This window comes from Falco rusticolus, chromosome 13 (assembly GCF_015220075.1).
Source record: "Falco rusticolus isolate bFalRus1 chromosome 13, bFalRus1.pri, whole genome shotgun sequence".
NCBI classification, from domain to species: Eukaryota; Metazoa; Chordata; class Aves; order Falconiformes; family Falconidae; genus Falco; species Falco rusticolus.
Window position 1 is genome coordinate 23570732 of NC_051199.1, and position 18125 is coordinate 23588856.

Genomic DNA, 18125 nt, shown 5'->3' on the forward strand with positions numbered 1-18125 from the left:
TAGCAATGGTTTCTAATCCGAGTTTCTTTTAGAAGAATGACTCTCCAAACTCAACAAATCCATTGTCTGTATTTCAGTAAAGTTATATCTATCCACTTCATTAATGAAACATTCACATCCACTTTATCCAAGTTTGCTTATGATACTGTGTATCTGCCAATTTATGTCCAATGCCATTCTTATGCATTATACATGACATTTAAAAAAAAAAAAACTAATCATACTTAAAGCTTAATGGCTTTGATTTGAATTTTCTAACATAAACATGTCAAAAATAAAATTTAATCTTATTGACTCAAGTAATGGTCAAAACTATGTCACATGGGAAAGCCAACAAGATTGTAACCTGTTGCACCATCTACTGACCAAAAGGTACTACAACAGATCTCAAAAATACTACACAAGTCAAAGAACATATTTAAAAGCAAAATATGCGTATGCATGATAGACTAGTTTCTCTAAGCCACAGGGCTCAAGACCCTAATATTTTGGACTTCATTGCAGTGACACTTTAGACTATATAAGACATAAGTTATATAGTTGTGTATGGCAATAAGGATAGTGTTTGTTTGGTTTTGTTTGTTTTGTTGGTTTTTTTGAAAAACATTTGACTGAATTTCACGATGGCTAATGCCCATAATACCTTTTTTTTTTTTTAATTATTCATTGGATCTTTAAGGTATAGCCGTCACACAACTCAAGCTTTCCAGCCAGAACAGCTGAAATGTCACCTTTCTACTATATATAGGTCACACATTCTAACAATGTTGAGATTTTCTTGGTAACACTAAAAGCTATCAAAAATGGCTGCAGGATGTTCCCTGGTTATTTACATATTTTAACAAGAGCCAAGGAAAAAAGAAAAGGACAATTTATCCTGGGGCCTGGAGATCCTCTTGTTCTACTAAAGATTATAGTACTATTCATTATAATTGCCTTGCTTTTTTTTTTTTAAACAAATGGGGAAAAATATGTCAAGACACTTTTCTCACTGGGAAGGAAGATAAATATTGCAAGCCCAAGCTGTCTATAATATGCTTTAACTACATATGATTTTTTTTTGTCCAAATGATTGCTGACAAGATGCAGTACGATGAATTTAAAAGGTACTATTCCCTGTTTATAGGATACCAGCAGAATTAAGACATAAAGAAAGCACTTATTTCCAGCTATGCGTATACAAGGAAGAGAATAGCAAATTGTAAGGCAAAAAGACAACTGCAGAAATAGTAGTTATGAAGACAGAAAGAACAACATATGAAGAAAGAGTGTAAGAAACAATATGCGTATCTTGGCTAAATAATTACTAAATGGATTCATTACTGCATAGAAGTATTTCAAGAATGTAAACATGGGTGAATTGCAAGAGGGATTTGCTAGCATTAATATGTTGAAGTAAAGCTAAAAAAATTTAACTGTAAGACTTTATAAGTTTCATTTGAAAGCTATCCCAAGCCCTTTAAATTCTATGCGTCTTGCTGGTAACTCTCCATAAAGATTATCAAGTACCATAATCGGGTGTATATTTTTTTGTAAAACACTACTTTTTTGCAGTACTGCAAGTGGAATATTATGACTCTAGGTTTGTTATATATTTTAATTGAAATTTCAGGGGGAAAAAACATTTAATTGTAGACAGTGCCTTCAATAGGAAAATGAAGTCAAAAGAGGAGAATAATAGTTTAAATTATTGAAACAACGTAGTATGAAGGATCTTGACTTGTAACTTTCTGATCCAATCCCAAATTCATAACACATCCCTCACTAGAGTGAAAAGGAAAAGCTTTTTAAGCACTTGACAAGGGCATACACCCTTTCTAGAGCTGATTGAAATCCTTGTGTATATGGCTGCACACAGCACTACAGAAGTGGTTAACAAGGCTAAGCAAAGCAAACCCTGTACCAGCACAATCATCAGCTAATGCTTAAATGGTTTGTTTTATAGTTAATTGAGAGCAATTCACTGATTCCACAGAACTGAGACATTACCAAGAACTGGACTGTTGTAACCAAACGCATTTTTCCTCTCTGAATGGTAAGGATAAAATCCTGTTCTTTATAGCTAGAAAAAGTAGCAAGAGACCAACACTAAAGTGACATAACACATAAATAAATTGAAGAACTTAAGACAGGCTCTTCTGGATAGCAAAACTATCACATTGAAGAGTCAACTAAAATTCACACAAGAAAGTGCCATCAGGAGCTAAACAAAGTCAGTCACGACAGAACTTCCTGATTCAGATACAAATTTGTATCAGCCTGCAAAACCAAACCAATACACATAAGGAGTTGAGTAGGGATTCGTCTTGTGTCGTTCAGAGGTATAGAACATAAAATCTGTATGGTTACCTAACCTGAGAGCTCATGGCACCCAAAAACTTCTGAAAGAGTTTAAAAAAATGCTCCAACTTAGGCATATTACTCTTCTTTCCTCTTGGTCCCCTCTGTAAGGGGCTCTCACATCGCCTAACTATCCTAGCTAAAGTTCCTTTTCTTCTAAGTCTGTTGAAAAACTTTATAAATTTTATATATTTATTATATATATATAGGATTTTATAAATGTCGGTGAAGCCTAGCCTACATCATCAGCATGAACAGTGAAATTGTTCTGTCAAATTATTGTGAAAAAAAAAAAAAATCAAATCTGATGTCTTGCAAGGCAGGGTTTATAGTTCCGCTAGTTAACTGAGCATTAGGCAGAAAGAGCTTAAGGAACAACTTTCTTCCTTTTAGAAGTTCATCGGAGTAGCACTAAATGAAATTAGTAACAAAACTAAAACCAAAGAAGCCCTCACTGATCTGAGTAACAGCTTCTGCTTATTGACCATCCCACAAAATCTAGTTATACCTAAATTAATTAGTATAATGGTCCTGTTCCTCCTCAAGGCTGATACAGAACTGAAGAAATCTTAAAAGGTGCCAGTTCATGTTAAGCTTGCTTGGAAAAATAAAATAAAACGCATTATCTCAGCTGTATAATTTTATGCCAGATCAACATTTCACCTATGACAAGGGTTGTAAACTTTTTTCAGCTGCCACTTGAGAGAAAAGACACTGTCTAGCACCTCATTGAATCCACATCCTTTGAGGACTTGCTGAAGACAGGTAAACTGTAAACATTAAGCGTTCAGCAAACCTAGTTGTTCTCAAGAAAGGGAAGAACAGAAGAATCATTGAACTTTACACAGTTTCACTTTGTTGATTTTCAAGTAATCAGAATTATAAAACTACCCATGAGCATTTGAAATATGACATGGATGAAGGTTATTTCAATTCATGTCAGTCAAATCCTGTAGGTGAAAAGGAAAGTAGTAATTTCATATTTTGACTTCAGAAATTATTTTCACACAGTCACACTTTACATTTTCATAAGCTAGAAAAAGAAACACTGTATAGGTCTCAGAGAAGGAAGCAACAGAATGTAATTCTAGGCCACGTCATACATTTTTACACTTCCAGCAAGAATAACCACCAGCACCAATGCAAGATACCGAACAGTTCATTGTGGATCCATTCTTTCAAAAACAACCCAAAATCTTTAAACTGCAATGGATCATAAGTTGACCATCCCTTAGCTGTATCAGCCAAGACTGACATTGTAATGGATTATATTCATAATATTTTGTATGGAAAACAAGATAAGCTTTCCATCCTATTAATTAGTGGTAAGGCCCACAATACAGCATATGCAACGCAATTTTGAGTACTCCATGAAAGGTACAGGTTAATTGAAGCACAAGTCTGAAAAACACCAGCTAAACCAACAAATTCCAGGAAACTATTTATGATTAACATGGTATCTGACCAAGAGGACTCGGAGCAATGACATTTAAGTATGCAAAATGTGGCTGCAAAGATGAAGGAAATAGAATATTCCCCATACATCACCCGCACGTGAGGCAAATAACAGTGGGTTTAAATTGCCAAGGTAGAAATTTTGGTATGCAAAATTGTGGAATCACAGAATGATTTAGATTTGTATATTCTCCTGAAAATCATCTGGTCTAACCTCATCAAAACAGGGCTGACTTCAAGTTATATCTTTAAAGTTATACTTCAGGAAAGAAAATGTGTTTCACAGTATGGCTATAAGAATAGACTGCTTCCAGCTATCGGTATCTCCACTATTTGAAATCAAGAACAGATTACATGAGAAGAGTCTTAAGATTTTTTGCTATGTTTGGAAAAAAGAATGAACCCCTTGAGGTCCTATTTTACTGTTTGTGACCTTGGTTCTTTGGCCCCTTCATATCTAGCACACACATGAAGAAAAACATTTGCCTCAATATTTAAAGATTCTGCAAAGCAGCTTTTTGCAACATTTAGTGAGAAAGTACAGGTAGGGAGACTCATACATCACTGACACAAGGTATGAAAACCAAACTCCGTTATTTTCCAAACATCGACTTATGAAATATCATTTAGTTCTCTTCAAAAAACAAATTAATAAGCATGATTGTAGGAATATTCATGAATATGCATTACTATACAAACATTTTGCACAACAGCTGCGAGTTGTTTACTAATTCCTGGTTTAAATCATAATGACATTATTTTGAGGTACTGAATATTGCTGTAACTATGATTATAAGTGAGGATTAATCAAGTAGCCAATGGAGTAAACAACTGCATTATCATGACTGGTATCACAGGATTTTGAAAGCCACAAAAATTTTCATTAAGATTAGAATATATATTTCTATAGAAGCAGAAATTTTCCCTTTTTTCGGAGGGGAAAGAACAGGTGGAAACAGAAAAGGTTGTCAAATGTCTCAAGGAATATTTTTTCCAGCTCTGAGAACAGAAGAATGAAATTTACAGCAGGAAGAAAAGATAGGAGCATGAAAAATGAAGGACTTTGTTTTTTCACCGTACCAAGACCTTCAACTTAAAAATAAGAAATTATACATTTCATGCAAGGCAATGTTCACCTCTAAATTGCACAGTTGTCAGGTAAAATCTATTCTTGTTTTCAGTTTGTTGATCCCTGCACTAGAACGTGACTGACTGCTCTTCTAAACAAGGAGATCCAGTACCAGAATTTGTGCATACATTTCCATGAAAACAAAACTTTGCCTGTGATGAGTTATAAGCAGAGCTTGAGTCTCAGATGGTTTTAAAATTCTCTTTAAGGTTTGTCTTCCCTGTTTCTTCCTTTAGTGCTCACTTGCATTTGAACATTAAGTAGATTTTGTAATGGAACTGTATTTGTATCAATGACTCGGTTTGGCGATCCTTGTACTTTGCATCTTTCTATTTGACCGTTCCAGGACAAATAAAACCGCACTAACTGCTACAGTATAGCTCCTGTGATGAGGCAGTGACTACTACATTGTAATACCAGAATACATCCATATCCCGGTGCAGGAAAATTCAACCTTTAGAACGCAGTGGTAGCAGAGTCTAAACCCAAGAAAACGTTATGAGCAACTGAGATATAGCAGCCTTGCTGCAGTGAATTCTGGATCCAGTGTTCACATAATTTTGCATATAATTAAAGGCTAAGATAGATTTGGAAGTTAGAGAATCATATTCCTTAAGATTATGGGCATCTAAATGATGCTGAAGATAAGGTTAGGATAATTTGTATCACGTTCTGAAAGCTTCAGGCGTCCAGTTCCAGTCCCAGTTGCATTACAGTAACAATGTTAAAGCCTTCATTATTCACTTCAGTAGGAAATGAGGTGGAGTTACAGTACTTTGCTCAACATTTGAGTCTATATACACGTGCAAATTTGCACAAGGATACACAAAACAAGTTCTTCAATTTTTGTCTTGCAATCATAGAAACTTCAAAAGAAAATAAAAGTACAGTTTTTCCAAGTAAATTTGAAGGACACCTAAAAGCAATTTTTCTGTTATTAAAACAGCAACCATGTAGTGATCTTCACTTCCTCCTTTGTCCTTAGATTTTCTCTATCACTGTTGCATGCCAAATCTGGCTGATATACTTCTGTATATCTTCCATTATACTTCTGAACAGGTTTAGGATCTCTACTCTGTGCTGGAGGAATGGGGATATTGGAGAGAGTAAAACATGCATTTCCAAAACCATCAGCTCTTCAGAGCTACCTGCCCTCAGGAACTGGTTTTTAGATTTTATGTAGTAGGTAATTCCTACTTCTATTTCGTCACATATGATTTTTTCTGCTCTTGAAAAATGCAGACGTTTTCATAGCCATATTTTTTTTTACTTTCATTATTAATATACCAGTATTTTGACAGCATTATAGGAATATTCATTAATAGCACACATATTAGGGAAACTGATTAATATAATGCAATAAAGGGCATGAAATTAATCTTTTATAGAATATAAATGAAAAGCATACATAAACTTTGATCTTCCGCCATGAAGCATTCTGCAGGAATTGAATTGATTTTGTTTGTTATCATAAACAATGAACTTACATGTCACACATTTTAGGCAGGAAACTTCCAATAAATCTTCCATTTAAATCACATCTGTAACTATGCATGGTAATCCTATACATACAAGATGACTTTTTATGAACTCTAATTGTTCATTGATAACACATCTGATTATTTGTCCCAAGGCAACGTTATAAATTCTAAGTTGCTTTTTCACAGTTGTAATTACCATATGTTTTCATTAATCTGATTTTGTTAGCTCGCTCTTTGCTTAGTGATCTTAGTGTCAATCAATTATTCTTCTAGCACATGCATCAAACCAATTAGAGTGAATTTGGGAAACTGAAAATGCATTTTTTTTTTTTGTTGTTCTGAGGAATTGTTCCAACTACCCAAGTCAAAAACCTGCTTTTTAAACACAGATGACAATCCGACCCCTGTGTTCCCAAGGGACTGCAGTTTATTGATATGTACAACACCCAGTATTTCTCTCTCTATTCTTTAAAAAAAACTAGAAGCACACAGATACCTGTTCAAAATATTAGTAAAACCCAGCATTTTCTTTTACATTTTGAATGTGACAGGGTAAAGGAGAAGCAGCTAAACACTTGATGGTGTTTCTTAGCAAGAAGTTCTTGGGAGAAGTTTGCAAGGAACTGCAAACAGGATTCAGGCAGTACTTTGTAGTCCAGTAATTCAGTTCCTTGCCCCTAATTAAAATGACCCTGAATCTCTTTTGTTTGTGAATAGCATATTTAATCCAAAGAGCCTAGGCACCGAAGATAAATTTATAGTTAATAAACACATGCTAAATTACTACTGTAATTTTGGTTGCGCAAGACAAGAAAAAATATGAACAGGTTCTGCACTCTGTATTTGAAGCAATTTTAAACAATATTGACTTTCATGAAAAAAAAAAAAGAAAAAGAAAAATGAAAAAAAGGCCTGTATTGAACACAGGACTGGAAATTACGTTGTTGTTGTCATAGGATAATAAGTGGACTGTTTATTTTTAACTTAAAAAACACCTATATTAATTTTTGTTAAAATATGGTTTAGCAGCATTATAAAAATGGAAGATTATTAATCCCAATGCTGAGAATATGAAGCACAGTTAAACATTTTTACATGACCTTTGTTTACAGTATTCAGTTGAGGAAAAGAAAAAGCTTTTTTAGTTATTGGCTTTTATTAGAATAACTTACCCACAGTGCCAGCCTTAGTACACAGAATACAATGCACACCATCTGACTATAAATTTATTATAAATATTTTTATAAATATTATTTATTTATATATTGATATAATTGATATATTGATATAATATAAATATATATTATATATTTATATATATAAATATAAAATTATTATAAATATTATAAATAAATAAAATTATTATTAGCTTACAAAAAGTGAGTAACCTACATGTTACTCACTTAACCAATTTCATTACAATTAATCCACAGCATAAACATCACAGAAATCAAAGCAGGCACATTTAGCAAGCTCCTTTTAAAAAGGCATCTACTGTGACCACACACATGACAAAACTCGTAGTACTTGCAAAGCACTCTCGATATGAAGCAGGATAATATGAATCAATACTAAAAAGAAAAATGCATATTCAAATAGCATCACTATTTTGTTCATTTTATCAAATTTAACTCAACAACTATATTTTTTTTGGACAATTGCCTCACCTTGATAGTATTAATTAGAAATTATATGGAATGACCTCTGTGTTCTTCCGTGGAAGGACATTAATGAGGTGTTAGAGAGGAAAGACCTGTAACTTGGATTGTAAAAAATTTGGGGTAATATCTTAGTTCATAGTATCTTTCTGGATCATGACTGGAACCATCAGGTACTCCTACTTCTCCAGTACCTAAGAAAGAGATGCACTTGTCAAATCTATATGGCCTCAGGGCATTTCAGAAGCCTCTTGGGCTAGCTAAAGGATTGGTCCAGTCTAGAAAATCCCTTGAATAATGCCAGAAAAGCAAGTGGCTGATACTCCCCCTATGCCTTCATTTGGGAAGGCATCACAGTACAGCTGCTTTTCTGGGCAGACGGCAAATTGAGACATCTCAAAGCATGTCACTATTTCCTACAGTCATCCAACTGCCTGTGTATTTTGGTGGCTGATAAAGATTTAAGTGTTTTCTATCCAAGTGAATATAAACTGAATGTAAATTGAGTGCCTTCTTGCCAATTTAAGATTTTGCTTGGTGCTTTTATTATTGCATATTAGTATATATTTATACTCTGATCATCTCTATCTGGAACACATTCTAATTTACATGAAACCATCCCAGTTCCATTTCTGAAGGCCAAGTATTAGTGGGCTGCAAGTCTCCAAAAATACAAGGGACACCCCACCACAGAAAAGGAAAGCCAAGAGCCTTTCAAGCTGGCTGTTCATCCTCAAGAAGAGGATTTATAGCTAAGCCGTGGCTTTCACTGTATCCAGTCCCAAGTGCTAAGATCACAAAGCAATGGTCATTGGCTTTTATGATCAATTTAATTTCAAAGTTATCTAAATTAGGTAGGTAAAGTTTAAAAAGATTCATTTCACAATGAAGCTTGGAGCTTTTTTGGAGTTTTTTTAAATTTCCCATGGAAAGCAAACTGCAACTTTTGATTAGCTCAAAAGTAACTTCATCTTGTTAAGACAACAGCATCTTTCCTAACCTATGTGAGTCTATCCAAAGACAATAATAATAATAATAATAAAAAAAAATGATCGATGCTACACCCCTAAGGAGATGCAGGTTCCTCTCCAATGTTGCTGGTCTTCATTATTCTTTAAATCTTAAATTTGCCAAGCCATTTCTCACACTTGTTTCTTATGTTTGATAAGCAACTACACTGCTCTTACCAAACTTATTTATATGGTCAACAACTTAATTGCAACATAATAAATATTAAAAATTCAGTCTCCTAATACTATTATTTCAATAACAAAATTCATCTCAAATGGTCTGAAATATAATTTCCATGCTAAAGAGTGAACATTTGTAACTGTTATTTACATCTCTACATTAGCAAACATCCCTCTTTACATTCCTGACTTCAACGCAGGCCACAAGTACATTTATAATTACAGCTTCCATCCATGCAAATGACAGTTATGTCTCTGTATTTATCAATGGAAATGCTAGAGAATTCTAAGTGGAGCATGACACGTCCAAGATCATTAAAAAACCTCTCTATCAACAGTTGACATACAGTAACACATTGAACAGAGTTAAATGTTTGTCTTTAGAGATTTTGTGCATTAGCTTAAAAAATGATTGATAATGCCAGAATTAGTAATGGATTTGTCTCTGCTTTGCTGTCACCTGTTTATCCGAGATGCATTACTGGAAATAATCTCCCTGCAAAACAAACATCCCAATATTAAACGAAGCTTAATTAGAAACTCAATCCAAGCAAGCCATTTACCAAATAAAAAGGAAAAATGGGTATTTTTTTACAAAAAGAAAATTCTACCAGGTTGAATTTAACAGATTCAAACATTTCTATGTCAGGCTACACAGGTTCTGTCTTAACATAACAGACATTCATCCACACAAACATTAGCACAGAATAGACATATATTGAATCACTGCCCTTAAAACAACGGTTTAAGCCAGGGTGAAACATGTCAAAAACCCAAGACAAAAACAATAAAATAAAATCAAAGTTCATATGGGGCTATCGTGTTGTTTTAGTTAGCTACAGCTTTCATGCATTAGGCTGTTTCTGAAAGGTTCAAATAAATTCTTTAAACAAATACCTACAAAATAATGCACACCAAGTGTTCATGGTTTAAAACTGGGTTGTACCGCCCTGGGTGAGACAGCTTGCCAAAGGGTTAAATTCTCTGAACTCACCAGTTTTTATCTATCTTTATCTACAAAACATGTATGAAAGTGTAAGTGGCTCAGCAAGCAGCAAGGTGCTACAGAAGTCCTCAGAGGATTACGCAGATTTACTTGCTAAACTACCAGTCAGTAGTGTCATGGCTTACACATGCGTTTTTACAGTAGCTGCTACAGTGATTAAACAACAATGAACTTTCAAAATATAATGACTTCATAAAGTCCTATGCTTCTTTTAACCTGTTCTGCAATAGTTCTCCTCCTGCCAGTCTGATCCCTCCTTCAGTGGCTCTTCAGAGGCTTCTCTGTGCAGCTCCTCAGGGCTGTATCCTCAAACACTATTATGGTTATCTTTGGATAAGCTCACATACAAATGAAACTTTGCCTGAACAGTATTTCAGATTCCACTTCAAATCACTTCTTCCTGTGAATCAACAAGCCCATGTGGATTAAGGCTGACATACCTGAACCAGCCTTAATAGAACTCTTTTAGGTGCCAATTCAGTGATGATGTACCACAACCTGGCCAACTAATTCATCTTAAGTTTCACAGGATTTTCCACAATTTTACATGAAACCTCAGTTGTTCCATTGTTACTACCACCACTCACAAATAATGCAGAGGTGTGTGTCTAAATATGTTATAATGACATCTTCAATGATATTCAAATATATTGTTGCATACTTGCTGTCTTAGACCTTAAGCTCTTTATAATAGCAGATTCTTGATACATGTTTATGTCTTCTGGTGTTATGATGAGTGAAATCACAGGGCATAAACCAAACTACTAGAATTTTCAATTTAATCTAATTCTATTTGTTCCATTCCTACATCTAAACTCTTTTCAGGATCGTAACTTCTTATTGTGATTTCATAACCTATAGATGTTGCACACTGTCACAGCATGACTCCAAAATTTTAAGATATACATAGAATGGTAAATATTTTCCTTTCCTTAACAACATTCTTAGCAATTTCAGACTTCCTAAGGGGGGTGGGTGGGGGTGGGGGGGTGTGGAGCGGGGGAAGCTCCTGTTTTCTTCCCCCCAGATATATAACAGAGCTGGGAAGTCCAAAATACCTCCAAGAAATATACATGAGCACAGCATGAAAGAAAAAGACAAATACCTTCTCTGTGGAGAAAACTAAGTTAACCCAAGGCTTCTACATGATACTGCAGAAAAAGCAGACTACATAGACATCTCGAAAGCAAAGATACACATGGTAGTTTTAATGATGCAGGTAGAGACTGGCTCAACTGAGCAGATCACCTAGACTGAAACAGAAAAAAAACCCCTTCAAATAATTAATTGGTTCTGCACCTATCAAGTCTAAAAGATCTGATTTCAAGTCTAAAAGGACAAATTTCTAAAAATTCTAAATTCATAACATTCAAATTCTTGTAGTATATTTATGAATTACTACCTTTTACTTGTATGGTAGTACAGCAAATACATAAATGTATGAGAAACTAAAAACTGCAAGTTATAGATTGGACTTACTCTGGTCATCTTTAAATAAAGAGCTATTTAGAATAACATGTTATAAGCTGTATATTATCATCATCATATAGAGCCTTTACATTTACAGACTAGAAATATCTTTTTATGATGCTCTGATGTTAGAGTTGCTTTCAATTGTTCCTCCCATTAAAATTAAAAAAATTAATTTACTCAATCTGAGCCATGGAATGACTTCAACTAAACTAATGACCATAACCTTCTCAGATGTCATTCATATTCATTTTACAGATTGTGGCAACGCTTAATGGCAGAACTAGAACTGATGAAGCCTTAAGCTGTTTTAGTGCTACACTTCATAAACCTGTGACTTCAGCAAATCTTGCCGTTGCCACCTACAGCAAGCACTGTGTACAATGTTAAGTAAGCGCTGCAAACTTCATTAAAGTCATGAAGGGGTTTGTGCAGTTAGTCACAGCAAAGATTAGAAATAACATCACCAGTGTCCATGCAGCACCCTTCCTCAACTGCAGGCCCCCCTTGGCTGATAGAACTGGAACAGTTACGCTCTCAAGAAAGTGATGTGCGTAGGTCAAGCTGTGCATGGCAGCACAACTTTGTAGTATCTTCAGCCACAGCACATATTAGAGGAATCACCAAGAAGTAGCAGAGTCAAAGGTCCAGAGCCCCATGAGCTGTGCAAAAGCTTCTGTAACATCACCTGAAGGTGCTGCCTGAGCTTAAGCTCCTCATGGTGTGACTCAGGGATACCCAACCCATGGTGGATGCTGGAAGGCAGATAGTTACCAAAATATCAGCACTTCCTTTTGGAAAATTAGTTTTAATAGCAATTTCATCCAGTCTTGGAACCAGCAAATATGTGGCCATTCAGGACTACTACCAGCAAGTGGGTTTGCATGAAAACAAACAAGAAGCTATTGTATTCCTGATTTTATGCATCTTCCTGAACCATGCTAGAAAACAATTTGAGCTCCCATGTGAAATGTTGTATCCTCATTAAATATAAACCACGAGCTAGGAGTTTAATATTCCTTATTATTAATATTGTATAAATATTCTGATGAGCAAACCCTAAAAGGCTGCAATCATACTCCTAATCCCTTTGGCTTTGAGGATGCTAGATCAGAAACCAATGCCTGCCAGTACTTCTTCGGATCAGAGTTTTTCCTCTGACTAGCCTCTCATGCACTTATCTCCAGTCATCCATGAACACACATTTGGTAATGGTATCCACTGGCTACAAACCTTATACAATATTTACACCTTTTAAAAATTACAGTCACATTGCTTCTCCATTACAATACTTCACCCACAACTTCCTCAAATATTAACTGTGCAAGAATGTCAAGAAAATACAGCCTGGCCTCATTAATGTTTATAGGGTCAAAGTGAAAATATCCTCTACAAACAATTCAAACACATATAAGTTGTCACAGACATACCCAGTTTATTGTTACTTTAATCCTTTCACATATGAAAGGACACAAAGTCCTGTTAAATACATTAACCCACTCTTGTATATACATAGTCCAAACACCATTACAGAAACCAACAATTTATCCAGGAGCCCCCAAGCCCTAATCCTGCTTCCATACCTGTCTAGACATTAGTGCTACAAAATGTGAACGTAATTAACAAGAAAAAAAACCCTTTCCACTGGACACAGATGCCTGTGGCTTCCAGGGCAAGTAGCACAAACAACAGCCTTCCTCTTGGTGATTTTTAATTGGACTTTTAATAAAGTCTCTACCACGCTGGAGCAAACTGCCGTTAGCACAGCTCTGACTCTTTTAAAATTCCTTGCTGATCGTTCTTGGTACTGACTGGAATATGGGAAGTTATTTTAGCAATGTTTTTATTTTCTCTGATTTATAATTAAAACTTCTACTAAGGTAGAAAGGCAAAAATAGAATTTGTAACGTCCTTGCATATATTATATTGGATGGTTCGGGCTCTGGGGTCAGGTCAGGTTTTCATAATATTTCCGTTCCCGCAGCACCCAGAAACACTACCTGGATTTCCGAGAAAGGTGCCAAACAGGCTCACTGTGCACCATTCTTCAACATGCATTTCGCTCTTCACATGGAACTGCAAATCCCTACAGAATTTTAGTGCATTAATCTCTTTTGATAAACATTTGTCCCTTATCTGATAAATGACTAATAGCAGGTTAGAATAAATTCTAATAACTAAACTTCACCCTTCTTTGAGGGCCTTCTCATCTGTTTACCAATTTCACCTCATTTTTAAAATATGTGTAGCAGTCAATACTTTAATATTTTAAAGTGCACATTTTTTATTTCCTGTCTCAACCCGAAACAAAGAAGCAGAGAAAAAAGAAAACTGGTCTGCAAAATTCAGAATATGCATATAGATTACTTATATCATGCAAATCAAACTATAGACATCAAATAATTTCACTGAAGATTTTTTTCTGAAAAGTTGAACATATATATTTGTCATTGGTTTTCATTCAAGCACTTGGGTCAAAAAACATTTCACACCTGTACAAATTAAAACTTCTCAGTAAATGGATGGCTAATATCTCTCCAACAGCAAGAGATAGAATTCATTAGATTGCTTTCTTCAGTGACACAGTGAACCAGGTAATTGATGCAGTAATGCAAAACATTATTAATGTTATTGCCTTTGCTAACTCTAAACCTACTGTGCAGTCTTTTCAATCCACTGTGGCAATTTCTGTTACTTCCCCCTACTTTCTGTTGCCGTGCTTCACATTTCTGCATCAGAAACTTCCATAAAAAGTGTTCTGACAGTTATTTTAATGAAAACAAACATGTAAATTCTGAAATATACTAGTCAAAGTTTTTCAAAACTAAGAAGGAAGCTAAAATTGAACTCCAAGTAATCTATCCATGGTCCACTAGTTACTTAAGCTTATGACTTAGTGAAAGCTGTTATTTTTGCATCTAACATTTTTATCATACAATTAAAAATATATATATATATATATAAAACAAGCCTTTTTGAAAGGACAGTTCCTCAAAATCTTTTTTTCTAAATAAGGGTAAGCATTTTAAATGCTTTGCATCAAGCAAATACTGCCTCACCAGTGTCACTTCACTAGCAAAATTTGATGCAATTTTTTAAAATGAAAAGATGTTTAAACATAATTTATACTTCATTTTCTATTTTTGATTATCTAAATTCAGTTTTGAAGAATGCCATTACGTCCACACAATTCACCAGTGTGAGAAGCTTTGCAGCAGGAAGGTAGGCATGATTAGAGGAACACAGGCAAGTAGTGCCCCTTCTGCATCATCAGCTGCCAGCTGGGCTCCTACTGATTCTGCAGTACTTTTCCTTTCCTTTTTTTTAAGGAAAGATGAACCAAGAGACTTGACACCATTTTAAATGAGGTGATGAGCAACCTGTAGGAGGAAAGCAAGTTCAAAAGAGTGTTGTCTATTTGGTTTTCAGGATGGTGACTGTAAAACTGGTCTCAGCAGTAACAAAGGGCTGAGGCGCTATGCCTTGCATCCCACAGAATACTCAAACATGTCTCAGTTTCATCACTTTTGCATTATTGCAGCAAGGGAGGTTAAAAATAGCACACCAAACCAAAATAACATGCACAAGATTATTTATTAAAAAAATGTTCAGAACTGATGAGAAAGAACTTCTGAACATTGTGACTTGGATACTTTGAATGGTCCCATACTACAGAATAATAAGTTAACTAAAAATACCTCCAGTTCCCTTCTGTTTTCTCCTTGTACAACACAAAAGGCCACCTAAACCAGCAACATCTCTGGCCAATTGTGCTGACTTTGGGATCTCAGTACTAGACTTTCAAGGATTAGCTAGTTCAAACTTGACGATTTAAGCATCTGTTGGTCTTATTCTTTTGATTTCCAGTCCCCTCTCGGAGGTCCACCTCTGTACCCCCTATGAAGTGGAAATATTACAAATTAGAAAATAGTGAGTGACTTGCGCAGCATTTCTTTGGTAAGTGCTCAAGCACAAACGATTCAGTTCTTCACTACTACTATGAAAATGAGTAGCCCTCCCTAAAGAACTAACTGGCACATCAAGAGCTACATAAGAATGAAGACTAGAAACAGAAGTTCCCAGAACCAACATCTGATTAACTGCCTTAAATACCTTATTTGCAGTTTGAATCTTTGAATATTTCTTGCTCTCAAACTTCACAAATTTGTCTTTCCATTTTATAAAGAATCCATTATTTATGGACAAATGGGCAAGTTTGAATCACATTGCTTCAGTCAAGCTTTGTTCTGGAATAAATGCCTTTTTTTTTTTTAAGAAAAGCCTGTTTGACTTTGTGATATTAATATTTTAACTTCAACTTTGTGCATCTAAGCAGTTGTTGATTATTACATATATTCAGTCCTATATGTGAAAATTCTGTAAGAGAACTGTGTTCAAAATGAAGAACAAGCAAAGGGAATAGATTTCATGATCACTAAAGATCCATGCATTATTATTATTATTATGCAAAACATTTTAATTACATGTCATTAAGGAACTATTTTTTTTCCTTAGTTTGCTACAATGTATCACACCTTTCATACCTTGCTTAGCTGGCCCTCGTAATAGCAGAGGGGCTTGCTCTTGACTTCCAACAAGGTTGCTGTAATATGAACTCTGACTTTGCCATTCACAACATCATCACTACAAACTTTCATGCTCTACACCCTATCCTTACCATTAACAAGCTTGGGTGGCAAAAACTAACTGTGACCACCCATTCCAGAGAAGCTACAGGCTAAACCATGAGAAAGTTTAACATCTTTATGGCCTTTTCCAGTTTTCAGTCATGTAAGCAGAACAGAAGAGTTATCTTGCAGTCACAAACAGATCCTGTAACACTGCACCTACATCACATTTAACCTGGGGTTGCGCATTTAAATGTCCTTGCCACACACTTGCACAACTACTGTTAGAAAACAATAAAGAGAATCTGCTACCTGCATGAAGAGCCCCCTTAACCTAAGGGACAGAAGGTAAAACATTTGAATATGTTTAAAACATTCCAACATAAAGAACTAGACATGATTATTTACTTCCATATCTTTAATTGCATTTAAAAATAATAAGTAAAACACCTACTACTTGCAACAAGGAAGTCTCAGAACTAATGCTGCAAGATCTATGTTTCTAATCAACTCTTTGAACCAAGAGTCAAAACTCTTATCTCTGATCACGGGCAACAACAGACTGGCAGACTTAAAGATGCATTAATATAGATCATTAATGCCTGCTTTACACAGAAGACTCATGTCTTTGGCACACTAGCAAGCATGGTTTCAAATGGAACAATTTCCACTGCAGAGAAACTCTGGGTAAGGAATGATAGGAAAACAAAGCAAAATAAACCCCAAGCTATTGTACCACATTCTGTTTCAGCTCTATCTGTGAAATGCTACCCAATCATTTGGAAGCTGTTCAAATATGATTTGGAATAACAAAAAGCACAGCTTCATTTCAAAGCCAATATCAACCATTATTTTCCACAGGTCAGCACATTAAATGCTCTCAAAGCTGGAAAAAGCTTGAACAGAATTTAATTTCTTTCCGTGTTTTTTGGACAAAAATTGAGAAACATCCATCCCACAATACTCCCACATTCATTTACTTTCTCACGTGGGATTCTGGATCAGTCTGTAGAGTCAGAAAGAGAGAAAATGCTCTTTGTGGAGAAAAGAACAGAAGGCAGGCAGGATGGGGACTACAGAGCAAGTTCCTCTGCTGGCAAAAACGCTCTGTCTTCCAGATGGTGGGAGAAGGGAGCTGATTACATTCCTGTGGGAAGAACTGCATAGCCAAGTATTTGCCAGGTGCTTCAAGTCTCTTGCTCTGTGCAATTGTCCTGCCCTCTTCTACTCCCTGTTGTTTAGTACAGAATCTCCATTTTCAGGACAAATTGACTGTTTAGAGATTGGAAGAAAACATTCCTGCTGGGGCCAAGACTGGCAGACATTTCTGTAAGTATAACTTAAGCACACTTAGGTTAATAGGCTTAGGACTCAAAAATCTAAGTAAATAATCTCAGGGAAATTTCAGTTTATCACATCTTTTGGCTAACTTCCAACAGTGCTAAAAGGCAGAAAGAGAACTCAAGGTAGCACTGACGACTGCAGTTTTCATAGCTGGACATTAAGTTTGCATCAGATTCTCTGTTTTCCCTTAAAAAGTTGAACTGCATTAGCACTAGGTAGATGGAAAAGGACTAGTTATTAGGGGTTTCCTTTATTAAGGGTATAAATAACCACTCCACAACTCCTACACTAGCACCACTTGAAAATTGCCAAGTATATTAACAAAGCTGCAGTGTGAAACTTCAAAAATCATCCCTTTAACCACATGCTACTCAAGATGATACAAAATCATAACCACCATCAGAATGACCATTTTAGAGTGCCC

General features: G+C 35.4%; 1 protein-coding gene across 2 annotated transcripts in view; it reads right to left on the reverse strand.

The window, feature by feature from the left end:
* Nucleotides 1–18125, reverse strand: part of NLGN1 (neuroligin 1) — a 327166-nt gene that overhangs the window by 118100 nt on the left and 190941 nt on the right. The gene's annotated exons all lie outside the window — the stretch shown is intronic.